The sequence below is a fragment of the Ursus americanus genome, chromosome 32, assembly GCF_024610735.1.
Source record: "Ursus americanus isolate L20-20 chromosome 32, mUrsAme1.1.p, whole genome shotgun sequence".
NCBI classification, from domain to species: Eukaryota; Metazoa; Chordata; class Mammalia; order Carnivora; family Ursidae; genus Ursus; species Ursus americanus.
In genome coordinates this window covers 36,391,186-36,413,424 of record NC_142158.1, presented here as the reverse complement: position 1 = coordinate 36,413,424, position 22,239 = coordinate 36,391,186, and positions in this window count along the sequence as shown.

The following is a 22,239-nucleotide window of genomic DNA, read 5'->3' as shown; positions in this document are numbered from 1 at the left end:
TGCCACAACCACTTGGGATAGGGTCTGCACCTCAGGAAAACTGTTTCCGTGGGAAGCCGGCTTTTTGCAAAGGGGTCTCAGGGCCGTGGCCTCGGGTGTCCCTCCGGCTCCCCAAAGCACAGGGACGAGGTGAGGGGCTTAGACCATGGCTGGGCAATGTTGTTTCTTACACCTGGGTGTGTCGCATTTTGTTGAGCTGGCTACCCCCACTTGGGATAGGTGTTCCACAGCAAGCACCTATTGTTCGTCGGAAGCCGTTTTTGCCCCAGGGGTCTCCGGGCTGTGTTCGTTGGGCTTGAACTCCTGCTAGCAAAACCGCCGGGTTGAGGGAAGGGTTCAGACTGTGCCTGGGCCCTGTGGTCTCTTTCAGGTCAGTGTATGGCATTTCCTTCCCCTTGCCACAGGCACCTGGGAGCATGTCTGCACGTGGAGAAAGACTTTCCCGTGGGAAGCCGGTTTTTGTCAAACGGGTCCCAGTGCTCTGCTCCTCTCTTTTCACTCCTGCTGCCAGAAGCCCAGGGAGGATGGGAGGGCTTAGAACATGGCTGGGCACTGTGGTTTCTTCCAGAGAAGTGGAGGGCATTGGCTTTACCTTGCCACAACCACTTGTGAGAGGGTCTGCACCTCAGGAAAACTGTTTCCGTGGGAAGCCGTCTTTTTGCAAAGGGGTCTCAGGGCCGTGAGCCTCGGGTGTCCCTCCGGCTCCCCAAAGCACAGGGAGGAGGTGAGGGGCTTAGACCATGCCTGGGCAATGTTGTTTCTTACACCTGGGTGTGTGGAATTTTGTTGAGCTGGCTACCCCCCCTTGGGATAGGTGTTCCACAGCAAGCACCTATTGTTCTTCGGAAGCCGTTATTGCCCCAGGGGTTTCCGGGTTGTGTTCGTTGGGGTTGAACTCCTGCTAGCAAAACCGCCGGTTTGAGGGAAGGGTTCAGACTGTGCCTGGGCCCTGTGGTCTCTTCCAGGTCAGTGTATGGCATTTCCTTCCCCTTGCCACAGGCACCTGGGAGCATGTCTGCACGTGGAGAAAGACTTTCCCGTGGGAAGCCGGTTTTTGTCAAACGGGTCCCAGTGCTCTGCTCCTCTCTTTTCACTCCTGCTGCCAGAAGCCCAGGGAGGATGGGAGGGCTTAGAACATGGCTGGGCACTGGGGTTTCTTCCAGAGAAGTGGAGGGCATTGGCTTTACCTTGCCACAACCACTTGTGAGAGGGTCTGCACCTCAGGAAAACTGTTTCCGTGGGAAGCCTGCTTTTTGCAAAGGGGTCTCAGGGCCGTGAGCCTCGGGTGTCCCTCCGGCTCCCCAAAGCACAGGGACGAGGTGAGGGGCTTAGACCATGCCTGGGCAATGTTGTTTCTTACACCTGGGTGTGTGGCATTTTGTTGAGCTGGCTACCCCCACTTGGGATAGGTGTTCCACAGCAAGCACCTATTGTTCTTCGGAAGCCGTTTTTGCCCCAGGGGTCTCCGGGCTGTGTTCCTTGGGCTTGAACTCCTGCTAGCAAAACCGCCGGGTTGAGGGAAGGGTTCAGACTGTGCCTGGGCCCTGTGGTCTCTTCCAGGTCAGTGTATGGCATTTCCTTCCCCTTGCCACAGGCACCTGGGAGCATGTCTGCACGTGGAGAAAGACTTTCCCGTGGGAAGCCAGTTTTGTCAAACGGGTCCCAGTGCTCTGCTCCTCTCTTTTCACTCCTGCTGCCAGAAGCCCAGGGAGGATGGGAGGGCTTAGAACATCGCTGGGTACTGTGGTTTCTTCCAGAGAAGTGGAGGGCATTGGCTTTACCTTGCCACAACCACTTGGGAGAGGGTCTGCACCTCAGGAAAACTGTTTCCGTGGGAAGCCGGCTTTTTGCAAAGGGGTCTCAGGGCCGTGGGCCTCGGGTGTCCCTCCGGCTCCCCAAAGCACATGGATGAGGTGAGGGGCTTAGACCATGCCTGGGCAATGTTGTTTCTTACACCTGGGTGTGTGGCATTTTGTTGAGCTGGCTACCCCCACTTGGGATAGGTGTTCCACAGCAAGCACCTATTGTTCCTCGGAAGCCGTTTTTGCCCCAGGGGTCTCCGGGCTGTGTTCGTTGGGCTTGAACTCCTGCTAGCAAAACCGCCGGGTTGAGGGAAGGGTTCAGACTGTGCCTGGGCCCTGTGGTCTCTTCCAGGTCAGTGTATGGCATTTCCTTCCCCTTGCCACAGGCACCTGGGAGCATGTCTGCACGTGGAGAAAGACTTTCCCGTGGGAAGCCGGTTTTTGTCAAACGGGTCCCAGTGCTCTGCTCCTCTCTTTTCACTCCTGCTGCCAGAAGCCCAGGGAGGATGGGAGGGCTTAGAACATGGCTGGGCACTGTGGTTTCTTCCAGAGAAGTGGAGGGCATTGGCTTTACCTTGCCACAACCACTTGTGAGAGGGTCTGCACCTCAGGAAAACTGTTTCCGTGGGAAGCCGGCTTTTTGCAAAGGGGTCTCAGGGCCGTGGGCCTCGGGTGTCCCTCCGGCTCCCCAAAGCACTCGGATGAAGTGAGGGGCTTAGACCATGCCTGGGCAATGTTGTTTCTTACACCTGGGTGTGTGGCATTTTGTTGAGCTGGCTACCCCCACTTGGGATAGGTGTTCCACAGCAAGCACCTATTGTTCTTCGGAAGCCGTTTTTGCCCCAGGGGTCTCCGGGCTGTGTTCGTTGGGGTTGAACTCCTGCTAGCAAAACCGCAGGGTTGAGGGAAGGGTTCAGACTGTGCCTGGGCCCTGTGGTCTCTTCCAGGTCAGTGTATGGCATTTCCTTCCCCTTGCCACAGGCACCTGGGAGCATGTCTGCACGTGGAGAAAGACTTTCCCGTGGGAAGCCGGTTTTTGTCAAACGGGTCCCAGTGCTCTGCTCCTCTCTTTTCACTCTTGCTGCCAGAAGCCCAGGGAGGATGGGAGGGCTTAGAACATGGCTGGGCACTGTGGTTTCTTCCAGAGAAGTGGAGGGCATTGGCTTTACCTTGCCACAACCACTTGTGAGAGGGTCTGCACCTCAGGAAAACTGTTTCCGTGGGAAGCCGGCTTTTTGCAAAGGGGTCTCAGGGCCGTGGGCCTCGGGTGTCCCTCCGGCTCCCCAAAGCACAGGGACGAGGTGAGGGGCTTAGACCATGCCTGGGCAATGTTGTTTCTTACACCTGGGTGTGTGGCATTTTGTTGAGCTGGCTACCCCCACTTGGGATAGGTGTTCCACAGCAAGCACCTATTGTTCGTCGGAAGCCGTTTTTGCCCCAGGGGTCTCCGGGCTGTGTTCGTTGGGCTTGAACTCCTGCTAGCAAAACCGCCGGGTTGAGGGAAGGGTTCAGACTGTGCCTGGGCCCTGTGGTCTCTTTCAGGTCAGTGTATGGCATTTCCTTCCCCTTGCCACAGGCACCTGGGAGCATGTCTGCACGTGGAGAAAGACTTTCCCTTGGGAAGCCGGTTTTTGGCAAACGAGTCCCAGTGCTCTGCTCCTCTCTTTTCACTCCTGCTGCCAGAAGCCCAGGGAGGATGGGAGGGCTTAGAACATGCCTGGGCACTGTGGTTTCTTCCAGAGAAGTGGAGGGCATTGGCTTTACCTTGCCACAACCACTTGGGAGAGGGTCTGCACCTCAGGAAAACTGTTTCCGTGGGAAGCCGGCTTTTTGCAAAGGGGTCTCAGGGCCGTGGGCCTCGGGTGTCCCTCCGGCTCCCCAAAGCACAGGGACGAGGTGAGGGGCTTAGACCATGGCTGGGCAATGTTGTTTCTTACACCTGGGTGTGTGGGATTTTGTTGAGTTGGCTACCCCCAGTTGGGATAGGTTTTCCACAGCAAGCACCTATTGTTCGTCGGAAGCCGTTTTTGCCCCAGGGGTCTCCGGGCTGTGTTCTTTGGGCTTGAACTCCTGCTAGCAAAACCCCCGGGTTGAGGGAAGGGTTCAGACTGTGCCTGGGCCCTGTGGTCTCTTCCAGGTCAGTGTATGGCATTTCCTTCCCCTTGCCACAGGCACCTGGGTGCATGTCTGCACGTGGAGAAAGACTTTCCCGTGGGAAGCCGGTTTTTGTCAAACGGGTCCCAGTGCTCTGCTCCTCTCTTTTCACTACTGCTGCCAGAAGCCCAGGGAGGATGGGAGGGCTTAGAACATGGCTGGGCACTGTGGTTTCTTCTAGAGAAGTGGAGGGCATTGGCTTTACCTTGCCACAACCAATTGTGAGAGGGTCTGCACCTCAGGAAAACTGTTTCCGTGGGAAGCCTGCTTTTTGCAAAGGGGTCGCAAGGCCATGGGCCTCGGGTGTCCCTCCGGCTCCCCAAAGCACAGGGACGAGGTGAGGGGCTTAGACCATGCCTGGGCAATGTTGTTTCTTACACCTGGGTGTGTGGCATTTTGTTGAGCTGGCTACCCCCACTTGGGATAGGTGTTCTACAGCAAGCACCTATTGTTCGTTGGAAGCCGTTTTTGCCCCTGGGGTCTCCGGGCTGTGTTCGTTGGGGTTGAACTCCTGCTAGCAAAACCGCCGGGTTGAGGGAAGGGTTCAGACTGTGCCTGGGCCCTGTGGTCTCTTCCAGGTCAGTGTATGGCATTTCCTTCCCCTTGCCACAGGCACCTGGGAGCATGTCTGCACGTGGAGAAAGACTTTCCCGTGGGAAGCCAGTTTTGTCAAACGGGTCCCAGTGCTCTGCTCCTCTCTTTTCACTCCTGCTGCCAGAAGCCCAGGGAGGATGGGAGGGCTTAGAACATGGCTGGGCACTGTGGTTTCTTCCAGAGAAGTGGAGGGCATTTGCTTTACCTTGCCACAACCACTTGTGAGAGGGTCTGCACCTCAGGAAAACTGTTTCCGTGGGAAGCCGGCTTTTTGCAAAGGGGTCTCAGGGCCGTGGGCCTCGGGTGTCCCTCCGGCTCCCCAAAGCACAGGAACGAGGTGAGGGGCTTAGACCATGCCTGGGCAATGTTGTTTCTTACACCTGGGTGTGTGGCATTTTGTTGAGCTGGCTACCCCCACTTGGGATAGGTGTTCCACAGCAAGCACCTATTGTTCGTCGGAAGCCGTTTTTGCCCCAGGGGTCTCCGGGCTGTGTTCGTTGGGCTTGAACTCCTGCTAGCAAAACCGCCGGGTTGAGGGAAGGGTTCAGACTGTGCCTGGGCCCTGTGGTCTCTTCCAGGTCAGTGTATGGCATTTCCTTCCCCTTGCCACAGGCACCTGGGAGCATGTCTGCACGTGGAGAAAGACTTTCCCGTGGGAAGCCGGTTTTTGTCAAACGGGTCCCAGTGCTCTGCTCCTCTCTTTTCACTCCTGCTGCCAGAAGCCCAGGGAGGATGGGAGGGCTTAGAACATGCCTGGGCACTGTGGTTTCTTCCAGAGAAGTGGAGGGCATTGGCTTTACCTTGCCACAACCACTTGGGATAGGGTCTGCACCTCAGGAAAACTGTTTCCGTGGGAAGCCGGCTTTTTGCAAAGGGGTCTCAGGGCCGTGGGCCTCGGGTGTCCCTCCGGCTCCCCAAAGCACAGGGACGAGGTGAGGGGCTTAGACCATGGCTGGGCAATGTTGTTTCTTACACCTGGGTGTGTGGCATTTTGTTGAGCTGGCTACTCCCACTTGGGATAGGTGTTCTACAGCAAGCACCTATTGTTCGTCGGAAGCCGTTTTTGCCCCAGGGGTCTCCGGGCTGTGTTCGTTGGGCTTGAACGCCTGCTAGCAAAACCGCCGGGTTGAGGGAAGGGTTCAGACTGTGCCTGGGCCCTGTGGTCTCTTCCAGGTCAGTGTATGGCATTTCCTTCCCCTTGCCACAGGCACCTGGGTGCATGTCTGCACGTGGAGAAAGACTTTCCCGTGGGAAGCCGGTTTTTGTCAAACGGGTCCCAGTGCTCTGCTCCTCTCTTTTCACTCCTGCTGCCAGAATCCCAGGGAGGATGGGAGGGCTTAGAACATGGCTGGGCACTGTGGTTTCTTCCAGAGAAGTGGAGGGCATTGGCTTTACCTTGCCACAACCACTTGTGAGAGGGTCTGCACCTCAGGAAAACTGTTTCCGTGGGAAGCCTGCTTTTTGCAAAGGGGTCTCAGGGCCGTGGGCCTCGGGTGTCCCTCTGGCTCCCCAAAGCACAGGGATGAGGTGAGGGGCTTAGACCATGGCTGGGCAATGTTGTTTCTTACACCTGGGTGTGTGGCATTTTGTTGAACTGGCTACCCCCACTTGGGATAGGTGTTCCACAGCAAGCACCTATTGTTCTTCAGAAGCCGTTTTTGCCCCAGGGGTCTCCGGGCTGTGTTCGTTGGGCTTGAACTCCTGCTAGCAAAACCGCCGGGTTGAGGGAAGGGTTCAGACTGTGCCTGGGCCCTGTGGTCTCTTCCAGGTCAGTGTATGGCATTTCCTTCCCCTTGCCACAGGCACCTGGGAGCATGTCTGCACGTGGAGAAAGACTTTCCCGTGGGAAGCCGGTTTTTGTCAAACGGGTCCCAGTGCTCTGCTCCTCTCTTTTCACTCCTGCTGCCAGAAGCCCAGGGAGGATGGGAGGGCTTAGAACATGCCTGGGCACTGTGGTTTCTTCCAGAGAAGTGGAGGGCATTGGCTTTACCTTGCCACAACCACTTGGGATAGGGTCTGCACCTCAGGAAAACTGATTCCGTGGGAAGCCAGCTTTTTGCAAAGGGGTCTCAGGGCCGTGGGCCTCGGGTGTCCCTCCGGCTCCCCAAAGCACAGGGACCAGTTGAGGGGCTTAGACCATGGCTGGGCAATGTTGTTTCTTACACCTGAGTGTGTGGCATTTTGTTGAAGTGGCTACCCCCACTTGGGATAGGTGTTCCACAGCAAGCACCTATTGTTCGTCGGAAGCCGTTTTTGCCCCAGGGGTCTCCAGGCTGTGTTCGTTGGGGTTGAACTCCTGCTAGCAAAACCGCCGGGTTGAGGGAAGGGTTCAGACTGTGCCTGGGCCCTGTGGTCTCTTCCAGGTCAGTGTATGGCATTTCCTTCCCCTTGCCACAGGCACCTGGGAGCATGTCTGCACGTGGAGAAACACTTTCCCGTGGGAAGCCGGTTTTTGTCAAACGGGTCCCAGTGCTCTGCTCCTCTCTTTTCACTCCTGCTGCCAGAAGCCCAGGGAGGATGGGAGGGCTTAGAACATGCCTGGGCACTGTGGTTTCTTCCAGAGAAGTGGAGGGCATTGGCTTTACCTTGCCACAACCACTTGGGAGAGGGTCTACACCTCAGGAAAACTGTCTCCGTGGGAAGCCGGCTTTTTGCAAAGGGGTCTCAGGGCCGTGGGCCTCGGGTGTCCCTCCGGCTCCCCAAAGCACAGGGACGAGGTGAGGGGCTTAGACCATGGCTGGGCAATGTTGTTTCTTACACCTGGGTGTGTGGCATTTTGTTGAGCTGGCTACCCCCAGTTGGGAGAGGTTTTCCACCGCAAGCACCTATTGTTCGTCGGAAGCCGTTTTTGCCCCAGGGGTCTCCGGGCTGTGTTCGTTGGGCTTGAACTCCTGCAATCAAAACCGCCGGGTTGAGGGAAGGGTTCAGACTGTGCCTGGGCCCTGTGGTCTCTTCCAGGTCAGTGTATGGCATTTCCTTCCCCTTGCCACAGGCACCTGGGTGCATGTCTGCACGTGGAGAAAGACTTTCCCGTGGGAAGCCGGTTTTTGTCAAACGGGTCCCAGTGCTCTGCTCCTCTCTTTTCACTCCTGCTGCCAGAATCCCAGGGAGGATGGGAGGGCTTAGAACATGGCTGGGCACTGTGGTTTCTTCCAGAGAAGTGGAGGGCATTGGCTTTACCTTGCCACAACCACTTGTGAGAGGGTCTGCACCTCAGGAAAACTGTTTCCGTGGGAAGCCTGCTTTTTGCAAAGGGGTCTCAGGGCCGTGGGCCTCGGGTGTCCCTCTGCCTCCCCAAAGCACAGGGACGAGGTGAGGGGCTTAGACCATGGCTGGGCAATGTTGTTTCTTACACCTGGGTGTGTGGCATTTTGTTGAACTGGCTACCCCCACTTGGGATAGGTGTTCCACAGCAAGCACCTATTGTTCTTCAGAAGCCGTTTTTGCCCCAGGGGTCTCCGGGCTGTGTTCTTTGGGCTTGAACTCCTGCTAGCAAAACCGCCGGGTTGAGGGAAGGGTTCAGACTGTGCCTGGGCCCTGTGGTCTCTTCCAGGTCAGTGTATGGCATTTCCTTCCCCTTGCCACAGGCACCTGGGAGCATGTCTGCACGTGGAGAAAGACTTTCCCGTGGGAAGCCGGTTTTTGTCAAACGGGTCCCAGTGCTCTGCTCCTCTCTTTTCACTCCTGCTGCCAGAAGCCCAGGGAGGATGGGAGGGCTTAGAACATGGCTGGGCACTGTGGTTTCTTCTAGAGAAGTGGAGGGCATTGGCTTTACCTTGCCACAACCACTTGTGAGAGGGTCTGCACCTCAGGAAAACTGTTTCCGTGGGAAGCCTGCTTTTTGCAAAGGGGTCTCAGGGCCGTGGGCCTCGGGTGTCCCTCTGGCTCCCCAAAGCACAGGGACGAGGTGAGGGGCTTAGACCATGGCTGGGCAATGTTGTTTCTTACACCTGGGTGTGTGGCATTTTGTTGAACTGGCTACCCCCACTTGGGATAGGTGTTCCACAGCAAGCACCTATTGTTCTTCGGAAGCCGTTTTTGCCCCAGGGGTCTCCGGGCTGTGTTCGTTGGGGTTGAACTCCTGCTAGCAAAACCGCCGGGTTGAGGGAAGGGTTCAGACTGTGCCTGGGCCCTGTGGTCTCTTCCAGGTCAGTGTATGGCATTTCCTTCCCCTTGCCACAGGCACCTGGGAGCATGTCTGCACGTGGAGAAAGACTTTCCCGTGGGAAGCCGGTTTTTGTCAAACGGGTCCCAGTGCTCTGCTCCTCTCTTTTCACTCCTGCTGCCAGAAGCCCAGGGAGGATGGGAGGGCTTAGAACATGCCTGGGCACTGTGGTTTCTTCCAGAGAAGTGGAGGGCATTGGCTTTACCTTGCCACAACCACTTGGGATAGGGTCTGCACCTCAGGAAAACTGTTTCCGTGGGAAGCCGGCTTTTTGCAAAGGGGTCTCAGGGCCGTGGGCCTCGGGTGTCCCTCCGGCTCCCCAAAGCACAGGGAGGAGGTGAGGGGCTTAGACCATGGCTGGGCAATGTTGTTTCTTACACCTGGGTGTGTGGCATTTTGTTGAGCTGGCTACCCCCACTTGGGATAGGTGTTCCACAGCAAGCACCTATTGTTCGTCGGAAGCCGTGTTTGTCCCAGGGGTCTCCGGGCTGTGTTCGTTGGGCTTGAACTCCTGCTAGCAAAACCGCCGGGTTGAGGGAAGGGTTCAGACTGTGCCTGGGCCCTGTGGTCTCTTCCAGGTCAGTGTATGGCATTTCCTTCCCCTTGTCACAGGCACCTGGGAGCATGTCTGCACGTGGAGAAAGACTTTCCCGTGGGAAGCCAGTTTTGTCAAACGGGTCCCAGTGCTCTGCTCCTCTCTTTTCATTCCTGCTGCCAGAAGCCCAGGGAGGATGGGAGGGCTTAGAACATGGCTGGGCACTGTGGTTTCTTCCAGAGAAGTGGAGGGCATTTCCTTTACCTTGCCACAACCACTTGTGAGAGGGTCTGCACCTCAGGAAAACTGTTTCCGTGCGAAGCCGGCTTTTTGCAAAGTTGTCTCAGGGCCGTGGGCCTCGGGTGTCCCTACGGCTCCCCAAAGCACAGGAACGAGGTGAGGGGCTTACACCATGGCTGGACAATGTTGTTTCTTACACCTGGGTGTGTGGCATTTTGTTGAGCTGGCTACCCCCACTTGGGATAGGTGTTCCACAGCAAGCACCTATTGCTCGTCGGAAGCCGTTATTGCCCCAGGGGTCTCCGGGCTGTGTTCGTTGGGCTTGAACTCCTGCTAGCAAAACCGCCGGGTTGAGGGAAGGGTTCAGACAGTGCCTGGGCCCTGTGGTCTCTTCCAGGTCAGTGTATGGCATTTCCTTCCCCTTGCCACAGGCACCTGGGAGCATCTCTGCACGTGGAGAAAGACTTTCCCGTGGGAAACCGGTTTTTGTCAAACGGGTCCCAGTGCTCTGCTCCTCTCTTTTCACTCCTGCTGCCAGAAGGCCAGGGAGGATGGAAGGGCTTAGAACATGGCTGGGCCCTGGGGTTTCTTCCAGAGAAATGGAGGGCATTGGCTTTACCTTGCCACAACCACTTGTGAGAGGGTCTGCACCTCAGGAAAACTGTTTCCGTGGGAAGCCGGCTTTTTGCAAAGGAGTCTCAGGGCAGTGGGCCTCGGGTGTCCCTCCGGCTCCCCAAAGCACAGGGACGAGGTGAGGGGCTTAGACCATGGCTGGACAATGTTCTTTCTTCCACCTGGGTGTGTGGCATTTTGTTGAGCTGGCTACCCCCACTTGGGATAGGTGTTCCACCGCAAGCACCTATTGTTCGTCGGAAGCCGTTTTTGCCCCAGGGGTCTCCGGGCTGTGTTCGTTGGGCTTGAACTCCTGCTAGCAAAACCGCCAGGTTGAGGGAAGGGTTCAGACTGTGCCTGGGCCCTGTGGTCTCTTCCAGGTCAGTGTATGGCATTTCCTTCCCCTTGCCACAGGCACCTGGGTGCATGTCTGCACGTGGAGAAAGACTTTCCCGTGGGAAGCCGGTTTTTGTCAAACGGGTCCCAGTGCTCTGCTCCTCTCTTTTCACTCCTGCTGCCAGAAGCCCAGGGAGGATGGGAGGGCTTAGAACATGGCTGGGCACTGTGGTTTCTTCTAGAGAAGTGGAGGGCATTGGCTTTACCTTGCCACAACCACTTGTGAGAGGGTCTGCACCTCAGGAAAACTGTTTCCGTGGGAAGCCTGCTTTTTGCAAAGGGGTCTCAGGGCCGTGGGCCTCGGGTGTCCCTCTGCCTCCCCAAAGCACAGGGACGAGGTGAGGGGCTTAGACCATGGCTGGGCAATGTTGTTTCTTACACCTGGGTGTGTGGCATTTTGTTGAACTGGCTACCCCCACTTGGGATAGGTGTTCCACAGCAAGCACCTATTGTTCTTCGGAAGCCGTTTTTGCCCCAGGGGTCTCCGGGCTGTGTTCGTTGGGGTTGAACTCCTGCTAGCAAAACCGCCGGGTTGAGGGAAGGGTTCAGACTGTGCCTGGGCCCTGTGGTCTCTTCCAGGTCAGTGTATGGCATTTCCTTCCCCTTGCCACAGGCACCTGGGAGCATGTCTGCACGTGGAGAAAGACTTTCCCGTGGGAAGCCGGTTTTTGTCAAACGGGTCCCAGTGCTCTGCTCCTCTCTTTTCACTCCTGCTGCCAGAAGCCCAGGGAGGATGGGAGGGCTTAGAACATGCCTGGGCACTGTGGTTTCTGCCAGAGAAGTGGAGGGCATTGGCTTTACCTTGCCACAACCACTTGGGATAGGGTCTGCACCTCAGGAAAACTGTTTCCGTGGGAAGCCAGCTTTTTGCAAAGGGGTCTCAGGGCCGTGGGCCTCGGGTGTCCCTCCGGCTCCCCAAAGCACAGGGACGAGGTGAGGGGCTTAGACCATGGCTGGGCAATGTTGTTTCTTACACCTGAGTGTGTGGCATTTTGTTGAACTGGCTACCCCCACTTGGGATGGGTGTTCTACAGCAAGCACCTATTGTTCGTCGGAAGCCGTTTTTGCCCCAGGGGTCTCCGGGCTGTGTTCGTTGGGCTTCAACTCCTGCTAACAAAACCGCCGGGTTGAGGGAAGGGTTCAGACTGTGCCTGGGCCCTGTGGTCTCCTCCAGGTCAGTGTATGGCATTTCCTTCCCCTTGCCACAGGCACCTGGGAGCATGTCTGCACGTGGAGAAAGACTTTCCCGTGGGAAGCCGGTTTTTGTCAGACGGGTCCCAGTGCTCTGCTCCTCTCTTTTCACTCCTTCTGCCAGAAGCCCAGGGAGGATGGGAGGGCTTAGAAAATGCCTGGGCACTGTGGTTTCTTCCAGAGAAGTGGAGGGCATTGGCTTTACCTTGCCACAACCACTTGGGAGAGGGTCTACACCTCAGGAAAACTGTCTCCGTGGGAAGCCGGCTTTTTGCAAAGGGGTCTCAGGGCCGTGGGGCTCGGCTGTCCCTCCGGCTCCCCAAAGCACAGGGACGAGGTGAGGGGCTTAGACCATGCCTGGGCAATGTTGTTTCTTACACCTGGGTGTGTGGCATTTTGTTGAGCTGGCTACCCCCACTTGGGATAGGTGTTCCACAGCAAGCACCTATTGTTCTTCGGAAGCCGTTTTTGCCCCAGGGGTCTCCGGGCTGTGTTCGTTGGGCTTGAACTCCTGCTAGCAAAACCGCCGGGTTGAGGGAAGGGTTCAGACTGTGCCTGGGCCCTGTGGTCTCTTCCAGGTCAGTGTATGGCATTTCCTTCCCCTTGCCACAGGCACCTGGGAGCATGTCTGCACGTGGAGAAAGACTTTCCCGTGGGAAGCTGGTTTTTGTCAAACGGGTCCCAGTGCTCTGCTCCTCTCTTTTCACTCCTGCTGCCAGAAGCCCAGGGAGGATGGGAGGGCTTAGAAAATGCCTGGGCACTGTGGTTTCTTCCAGAGAAGTGGAGGGCATTTGCTTTACCTTGCCACAACCACTTGTGAGAGGGTCTGCACCTCAGGAAAACTGTTTCCGTGGTAAGCCGGCTTTTTGCAAAGGGGTCTCAGGGCCGTGGGCCTCGGGTGTCCCTCCGGCTCCCCAAAGCACAGGGACGAGGTGAGGGGCTTAGACCATGCCTGGGCAATGTTGTTTCTTACACCTGGGTGTGTGGCATTTTGTTTAGCTGGCTACCCCCACTTGGGATAGGTGTTCCACAGCAAGCACCTATTGCTCGTCGGAAGCCGTGTTTGCCCCAGGGGTCTCCGGGCTGTGTTCGTTGGGCTTGAACTCCTGCTAGCAAAACCGCCGGGTTGAGGGAAGGGTTCAGACAGTGCCTGGGCCCTGTGGTCTCTTCCAGGTCAGTGTATGGCATTTCCTTCCCCTTGCCACAGGCACCTGGGAGCATCTCTGTACGTGGAGAAAGACTTTCCCGTGGGATACCGGTTTTTGTCAAACGGGTCCCAGTGTTCTGCTCCTCTCTTTTCACTCCTGCTGCCAGAAGCCCAGGGAGGATGGAAGGGCTTAGAACATGGCTGGGCCCTAGGGTTTCTTCCAGAGAAATGGAGGGCATTGGCTTTACTTTGCCACAACCACTTGTGAGAGGGTCTGCACCTCAGGAAAACTGTTTCCGTGGGAAGCCGGCTTTTTGCAAAGGGGTCTCAGGGCAGTGGGCCTCGGGTGTCCCTCCGGCTCCCCAAAGCACTGGGACGAGGTGAGGGACTTAGACCATGGCTGGACAATGTTCTTTCTTACACCTGGGTGTGTGGCATTTTGTTGAGCTGGCTACCCCCAGTTGGGATAGGTTTTCCACCGCAAGCACCTATTGTTCCTTCGAAGCCGTTTTTGCCCCAGGGGTCTCCGGGCTGTGTTCGTTGGGCTTGAACTCCTGCTAGCAAAACCGCCGGGTTGAGGGAAGGGTTCAGACGGTGCCTGGGCCCTGTGGTCTCTTCCAGGTCAGTGTATGGCATTTCCTTCCCCTTGCCACAGGCACCTGGGTGCATATCTGCACGTGGAGAAAGACTTTCCCGTGGGAAGCCGGTTTTTGTCAAACGGGTCCCAGTGCTCTGCTCCTCTCTTTTCACTCCTGCTGCCAGAAGCCCAGGGAGGATGGGAGGGCTTAGAACATGGCTGGGCACTGTGGTTTCTTCTAGAGAAGTGGAGGGCATTGTCTTTACCTTGCCACAACCACTTGTGAGAGGGTCTGCACCTCAGGAAAACTGTTTCCGTGGGAAGCCGGCTTTTTGCAAAGGGGTCTCAGGGCCGTGGGCCTCGGGTGTCCCTCTGGCTCCCCAAAGCACAGGGACGAGGTGAGGGGCTTAGACCATGGGTGGGCAATGTTGTTTCTTACACCTGAGTGTGTGGCATTTTGTTGAACTGGCTACCCCCACTTGGGATAGGTGTTCCACAGCAAGCACCTATTGTTCGTCGGAAGCCGTTTTTGCCCCAGGGGTCTCCAGGCTGTGTTCGTTGGGCTTGAACTCCTGCTAGCAAAACCGCCGGGTTGAGGGAAGGGTTCAGACTGTGCCTGGGCCCTGTGGTCTCTTCCAGGTCAGTGTATGGCATTTCCTTCCCCTTGCCACAGGCACCTGGGAGCATGTCTGCACGTGGAGAAAGACTTTCCCGTGGGAAGCCGGTTTTTGTCAAACGGGTCCCAGTGCTCTGCTCCTCTCTTTTCACTCCTGCTGCCAGAAGCCCAGGGAGGATGGGAGGGCTTAGAACATGGCTGGGCACTGTGGTTTCTTCCAGAGAAGTGGAGGGCATTTCCTTTACCTTGCCACAACCACTTGTGAGAGGGTCTGCACCTCAGGAAAACTGTTTACGTGGGAAGCTGGCTTTTTGCAATGTTGTCGCAGGGCCGTGGGCCTCGGGTGTCCCTCCGGCTCCCCAAAGCACAGGAACGAGGTGAGGGGCTTAGACCATGGCTGGGCAATGTTGTTTCTTACACCTGGGTGTGTGGCATTTTGTTGAGCTGGCTACCCCCACTTGGGATAGGTGTTCCACAGCAAGCACCTATTGTTCTTCGGAAGCCGTTATTGCCCCAGGGGTCTCCGGGCAGTGTTCGTTGGGGTTGAACTCCTGCTACCAAAACCGCCGGGTTGAGGGAAGGGTTCAGACTGTGCCTGGGCCCTGTGGTCTCTTCCAGGTCAGTGTATGGCATTTCCTTCCCCTTGCCACAGGCACCTGGGAGCATGTCTGCACGTGGAGAAAGACTTTCCCGTGGGAAGCCGGTTTTTGTCAAACGGGTCCCAGTGCTCTGCTCCTCTCTTTTCACTCCTGCTGCCAGAAGCCCAGGGAGGATGGGAGGGCTTAGAAAATGCCTGGGCACTGTGGTTTCTTCCAGAGAAGTGGAGGGCATTGGCTTTACCTTGCCACAACCACTTGGGAGAGGGTCTGCACCTCAGGAAAACTGTTTCCGTGGGAAGCCGGCTTTTTGCAAAGGGGTCTCAGGGCCGTGGGGCTCGGCTGTCCCTCCGGCTCCCCAAAGCACAGGGACGAGGTGAGGGGCTTAGACCATGCCTGGGCAATGTTGTTTCTTACACCTGGGTGTGTGGCATTTTGTTGAGCTGGCTACCCCCACTTGGGATAGGTGTTCCACAGCAAGCACCTATTGTTCGTCGGAAGCCGTTTTTGCCCCAGGGGTCTCCGGGCTGTGTTCGTTGGGCTTGAACTCCTGCTAGCAAAACCGCCGGGTTGAGGGAAGGGTTCAGACTGTGCCTGGGCCCTGTGGTCTCTTCCAGGTCAGTGTATGGCATTTCCTTCCCCTTGCCACAGGCACCTGGGAGCATGTCTGCACGTGGAGAAAGACTTTCCCGTGGGAAGCTGGTTTTTGTCAAACGGGTCCCAGTGCTCTGCTCCTCTCTTTTCACTCCTGCTGCCAGAAGCCCAGGGAGGATGGGAGGGCTTAGAAAATGCCTGGGCACTGTGGTTTCTTCCAGAGAAGTGGAGGGCATTTGCTTTACCTTGCCACAACCACTTGTGAGAGGGTCTGCACCTCAGGAAAACTGTTTCCGTGGTAAGCCGGCTTTTTGCAAAGGGGTCTCAGGGCCGTGGGCCTCGGGTGTCCCTCCGGCTCCCCAAAGCACAGGGACGAGGTGAGGGGCTTAGACCATGCCTGGGCAATGTTGTTTCTTACACCTGGGTGTGTGGCATTTTGTTGAGCTGGCTACCCCCACTTGGGATAGGTGTTCCACAGCAAGCACCTATTGTTCGTCGGAAGCCGTTTTTGCCCCAGGGGTATCCGGGCTGTGTTCGTTGGGCTTGAACTCCTGCTAGCAAAACCGCCGGGTTGAGGGAAGGGTTCAGACTGTGCCTGGGCCCTGTGGTCTCTTCCAGGTCAGTGTATGGCATTTCCTTCCCCTTGCCACAGGCACCTGGGAGCATGTCTGCACGTGGAGAAAGACTTTCCCGTGGGAAGCCGGTTTTTGTCAAACGGGTTCCAGTGCTCTGCTCCTCTCTTTTCACTCCTGCTGCCAGAAGCCCAGGGAGGATGGGAGGGCTTAGAACATACCTGGGCACTGTGGTTTCTTCCAGAGAAGTGGAGGGCATTGGCTTTACCTTGCCACAACCACTTGTGAGAGGGTCTGCACCTCAGGAAAACTGTTTCCGTGCGAAGCCGGCTTTTTGAAAAGTTGTCTCAGGGCCGTGGGCCTCGGGTGTCCCTCCGGCTCCCCATAGCACAGGAACGAGGTGAGGGGCTTACACCATGGCTGGACAATGTTGTTTCTTACACCTGGGTGTGTGGCATTTTGTTGAGCTGGCTACCACCACTTGGGATAGGTGTTCCACAGCAAGCACCTATTGTTCTTCGGAAGCCGTTATTGCCCCAGGGGTCTCCGGGCTGTGTTCGTTGGGGTTGAACTCCTGCTACCAATACCGCCGGGTTGAGGGAAGGGTTCAGACTGTGCCTGGGCCCTGTGGTCTCTTCCAGGTCAGTGTATGGCATTTCCTTCCCCTTGCCACAGGCACCTGGGAGCATGTCTGCACGTGGAGAAAGACTTTCCCGTGGGAAGCCGGTTTTTGGCAAACGGGTCCCGGTGCTCTGCTCCTCTCTTTTCACTCCTGCTGCCAGAAGCCCAGGGAGGATGGGAGGGCTTAGAACATGGCTGGGCACTGGGGTTTCTTCCAGAGAAGTGGAGGGCATTGGCTTTACCTTTCCGAAACCACTTGTGAGAGGGTCTGCATCTCAGGAAAACTGTTTCCGTGGGAAGCCGGCTTTTTGCAAAGGGGCCTCAGGGCCGTGAGCCTCGGGTGTCCCTCCGGCTCCCCAAAGCACAGGGACGAGGTGAAGGGCTTTGACCATGCCTGGGCAATGTTGTTTCTTACACCTGGGTGTGTGGCATTTTGTTGAGTTGGCTACCCCCACTTGGGATAGGTGTTCCACAGCAAGCACCTATTGCTCTTCGGAAGCAGTTTTTGCCCCAGGGGTCTCCGGGCTGTGTTCGTTGGGCTTGAACTCCTGCTAGCAAAACCGCCGGGTTGAGGGAAGGGTTCAGACTGTGCCTGGGCCCTGTGTTCTCTTCCAGGTCAGTGTATGGCATTTCCTTCCCCTTGCCACAGGCACCTGGGAGCATGTCTGCACGTGGAGAAAGACTTTCCCGTGGGAAGCCGGTTTTTGTCAAACGGGTCCCAGTGCTCTGCTCCTCTCTTTTCACTCCTGCTGCCAGAAGCCCAGGGAGGATGGGAGGGCTTAGAAAATGCCTGGGCACTGTGGTTTCTTCCAGAGAAGTGGAGGGCATTGGCTTTACCTTGCCACAACCACTTGGGAGAGGGTCTACACCTCAGGAAAACTGTCTCCGTGGGAAGCCGGCTTTTTGCAAAGGGGTCTCAGGGCCGTGGGGCTCGGCTGTCCCTCCGGCTCCCCAAAGCACAGGGACGAGGTGAGGGGCTTAGACCATGCCTGGGCAATGTTGTTTCTTACACCTGGGTGTGTGGCATTTTGTTGAGCTGGCTACCCCCACTTGGGATAGGTGTTCCACAGCAAGCACCTATTGTTCTTCGGAAGCCGTTTTTGCCCCAGGGGTCTCCGGGCTGTGTTCGTTGGGCTTGAACTCCTGCTAGCAAAACCGCCGGGTTGAGGGAAGGGTTCAGACAGTGCCTGGGCCCTGTGGTCTCTTCCAGGTCAGTGTATGGCATTTCCTTCCCCTTGCCACAGGCACCTGGGAGCATCTCTGCACGTGGAGAAAGACTTTCCCGTGGGAAACCGGTTTTTGTCAAACGGGTCCCAGTGCTCTGCTCCTCTCTTTTCACTCCTGCTGCCAGAAGCCCAGGGAGGATGGAAGGGCTTAGAACATGGCTGGGCCCTGGGGTTTCTTCCAGAGAAATGGAGGGCATTGGCTTTACCTTGCCACAACCACTTGTGAGAGCGTCTGCACCTCAGGAAAACTGTTTCCGTGGGAAGCCGGCTTTTTGCAAAGGGGTCTCAGGGCAGTGGGCCTCGGGTGTCCCTCCGGCTCCCCAAAGCACAGGGACGAGGTGAGGGGCTTAGACCATGGCTGGACAATGTTCTTTCTTACACCTGGGTGTGTGGCATTTGTTGAGCTGGCTACCCCCAGTTGGGATAGGTTTTCCACCGCAAGCACCTATTGTTCGTCGGAAGCCGTTTTTGCCCCAGGGGTCTCCGGGCTGTGTTCGTTGGGGTTGAACTCCTGCTAGCAAAACCGCCGGGTTGAGGGAAGGGTTCAGACTGTGCCTGGGCCCTGTGGTCTCTTCCAGGTCAGTGTATGGCATTTCCTTCCCCTTGCCACAGGCACCTGGGAGCATGTCTGCACGTGGAGAAAGACTTTCCCGTGGGAAGCCGGTTTTTGTCAAACGGGTCCCAGTGCTCTGCTCCCCTCTTTTCACTCCTGCTGCCAGAAGCCCAGGGAGGATGGGAGGGCTTAGAACATGCCTGGGCACTGTGGTTTCTTCCAGAGAAGTGGAGGGCATTGGCTTTACCTTGCCACAACCACTTGGGATAGGGTCTGCACCTCAGGAAAACTGTTTCCGTGGGAAGCCAGCTTTTTGCAAAGGGGTCTCAGGGCCGTGGGCCTCGGGTGTCCCTCCGGCTCCCCAAAGCACAGGAACGAGGTGAGGGGCTTAGACCATGGCTGGGCAATGTTGTTTCTTACACCTGAGTGTGTGGCATTTTGTTGAACTGGCTACCCCCACTTGGGATAGGTGTTCCACAGCAAGCACCTATTGTTCGTCGGAAGCCGTTTTTGCCCCAGGGGTCTCCGGGCTGTATTCGTCGGGCTTGAACTCCTGCTAGCAAAACCGCCGGGTTGAGGGAAGGGTTCAGACTGTGCCTGGGCCCTGTGGTCTCTTCCAGGTCAGTGTATGGCATTTCCTTCCCCTTGCCACAGGCACCTGGGAGCATGTCTGCACGTGGAGAAAGAATTCCCGTGGGAAGCCGGTTTTTGTCAAACTGGTCCCAGTGCTCTGCTCCTCTCTTTTCATTCCTGCTGCCAGAAGCCCAGGGAGGATGGGAGGGCTTAGAACATGGCTGGGCACTGTGGTTTCTTCCAGAGAAGTGGAGGGCATTTCCTTTACCTTGTCACAACCACTTGTGAGAGGGTCTGCACCTCAGGAAAACTGTTTCCGTGCGAAGCTGGCTTTTTGCAATGTTGTCTCAGGGCCGTGGGCCTCGGGTGTCCCTCCGGCTCCCCAAAGCACAGGGACGAGGTGAGGGGCTTAGACCATGGCTGGACAATGTTCTTTCTTACACCTGGGTGTGTGGCATTTTGTTGAGCTGGCTACCCCCAGTTGGGATAGGTTTTCCACCGCAAGCACCTATTGTTCGTTCGAAGCCGTTTTTGCCCCAGGGGTCTCCGGGCTGTGTTCGTTGGGCTTGAACTCCTGCTAGCAAAACCGCCGGGTTGAGGGAAGGGTTCAGACGGTGCCTGGGCCCTGTGGTCTCTTCCAGGTCAGTGTATGGCATTTCCTTCCCCTTGCCACAGGCACCTGGGTGCATGTCTGCACTTGGAGAAAGACTTTCCCTTGGGAAGCCGGTTTTTGTCAAACGGGTCCCAGTGCTCTGCTCCTCTCTTTTCACTCCTGCTGCCAGAAGCCCAGGGAGGATGGGAGGGCTTAGAACATGGCTGGGCACTGTGGTTTCTTCTAGAGAAGTGGAGGGCATTGTCTTTACCTTGCCACAACCACTTGTGAGAGGGTCTGCACCTCAGGAAAACTGTTTCCGTGGGAAGCCGGCTTTTTGCAAAGGGGTCTCAGGGCCGTGGGCCTCGGGTGTCCCTCTGGCTCACCAAAGCACAGGGACGAGGTGAGGGGCTTAGACCATGGCTGGGCAATGTTGTTTCTTACACCTGGGTGTGTGGTATTTTGTTGAACTGGCTACCCCCACTTGGGATAGGTGTTCCACAGCAAGCACCTATTGTTCTTCGGAAGCCGTTTTTGCCCCAGGGGTCTCCGGGCTGTGTTCGTTGGGGTTGAACTCCTGCTAGCAAAACCGCCGGGTTGAGGGAAGGGTTCAGACTGTGCCTGGGCCCTGTGGTCTCTTCCAGGTCAGTGTATGGCATTTCCTTCCCCTTGCCACAGGCACCTGGGAGCATGTCTGCACGTGGAGAAACACTTTCCCGTGGGAAGCCGGTTTTTGTCAAACGGGTCCCAGTGCTCTGCTCCTCTCTTTTCACTCCTGCTGCCAGAAGCCCAGGGAGGATGGGAGGGCTTAGAACATGCCTGGGCACTGTGGTTTCTTCCAGAGAAGTGGAGGGCATTGGCTTTATCTTGCCACAACCACTTGGGATAGGGTCTGCACCTCAGGAAAACTGTTTCCGTGGGAAGCCAGCTTTTTGCAAAGGGGTCTCAGGGCCGTGGGCCTCGGGTGTCCCTCCGGCTCCCCAAAGCACAGGGACGAGGTGAGGGGCTTAGACCATGGCTGGGCAATGTTGTTTCTTACACCTGAGTGTGTGGCATTTTGTTGAACTGGCTACCCCCACTTGGGATAGGTGTTCCACAGCAAGCACCTATTGCTCGTCGGAAGCCGTTTTTGCCCCAGGGGTCTCCAGGCTGTGTTCGTTGGGCTTGAACTCCTGCTAGCAAAACCGCCGGGTTGAGGGAAGGGTTCAGACTGTGCCTGGGCCCTGTGGTCTCTTCCAGGTCAGTGTATGGCATTTCCTTCCCCTTGCCACAGGCACCTGGGAGCATGTCTGCACGTGGAGAAAGACTTTCCCGTGGGAAGCCGGTTTTTGTCAAACGGGTCCCAGTGCTCTGCTCCTCTCTTTTCACTCCTGCTGCCAGAAGCCCAGGGAGGATGGGAGGGCTTAGAACATAACTGGGCACTGTGGTTTCTTCCAGAGAAGTGGAGGGCATTGGCTTTACCTTGCCACAACCACTTGGGATAGGGTCTGCACCTCAGGAAAACTGTTTCCGTGGGAAGCCGGCTTTTTGCAAAGGGGTCTCAGGGCCGTGGGCCTCGGGTGTCCCTCCGGCTCCCCAAAGCACAGAGAGGAGGTGAGGGGCTTAGACCGTAGCTGGGCAATGTTGTTTCTTACACCTGGGTGTGTGGCATTTTGTTGAGCTGGCTATCCCCACTTGGGATAGGTGTTCCATAGCAAGCACCTATTGTTCGTCGGAAGCCGTTTTTGTCCCAGGGGTCTCCGGGCTGTGTTCTTTGGGCTTGAACTCCTGCTAGCAAAACCGCCGGGTTGAGGGAAGGGTTCAGACTGTGCCTGGGCCCTGTGGTCTCTTCCAGGTCAGTGTATGGCATTTCCTTCCCCTTGCCACAGGCACCTGGGAGCATGTCTGCATGTGGAGAAAGACTTTCCCGTGGGTAGCCAGTTTTGTCAAACGGGTCCCAGTGCTCTGCTCCTCTCTTTTCACTCCTGCTGCCAGAAGCCCAGGGAGGATGGGAGGGCTTAGAACATGGCTGGGCACTGTGGTTTCTTCCAGAGAAGTGGAGGGCATTGGCTTTACCTTGCCACAACCACTTGTGAGAGGGTCTGCACCTCAGGAAAACTGTTTCCGTGGGAAGCCGGCTTTTTGCAAAGGGGTCTCAGGGCCGTGGGCCTCGGGTGTCCCTCTGGCTCACCAAAGCACAGGGACGAGGTGAGGGGCTTAGACCATGGCTGGGCAATGTTGTTTCTTACACCTGGGTGTGTGGTATTTTGTTGAACTGGCTACCCCCACTTGGGATAGGTGTTCCACAGCAAGCACCTATTGTTCGTCGGAAGCCGTTTTTGCCCCAGGGGTCTCCGGGCTGTGTTCGTTGGGGTTGAACTCCTGCTAGCAAAACCGCCGGGTTGAGGGAAGGGTTCAGACTGTGCCTGGGCCCTGTGGTCTCTTCCAGGTCAGTGTATGGCATTTCCTTCCCCTTGCCACAGGCACCTGGGAGCATGTCTGCACGTGGAGAAAGACTTTCCCGTGGGAAGCCGGTTTTTGTCAAACGGGTCCCAGTGCTCTGCTCCTCTCTTTTCACTCCTGCTGCCAGAAGCCCAGGGAGGATGGGAGGGCTTAGAACATGGCTGGGCACTGGGGTTTCTTCCAGAGAAGTGGAGGGCATTGGCTTTACCTTGCCACAACCACTTGTGAGAGGGTCTGCACCTCAGGAAAACTGTTTCCGTGGGAAGCCGGCTTTTTGCAAAGGGGTCTCAGGGCCGTGGGCCTCGGGTGTCCCTCCGGCTCCCCAAAGCACAGGGACGAGGTGAGGGGCTTAGACCATGCCTGGGCAATGTTGTTTCTTACACCTGGGTGTGTGGCATTTTGTTGAGCTGGCTACCCCCACTTGGGATAGGTGTTCCACAG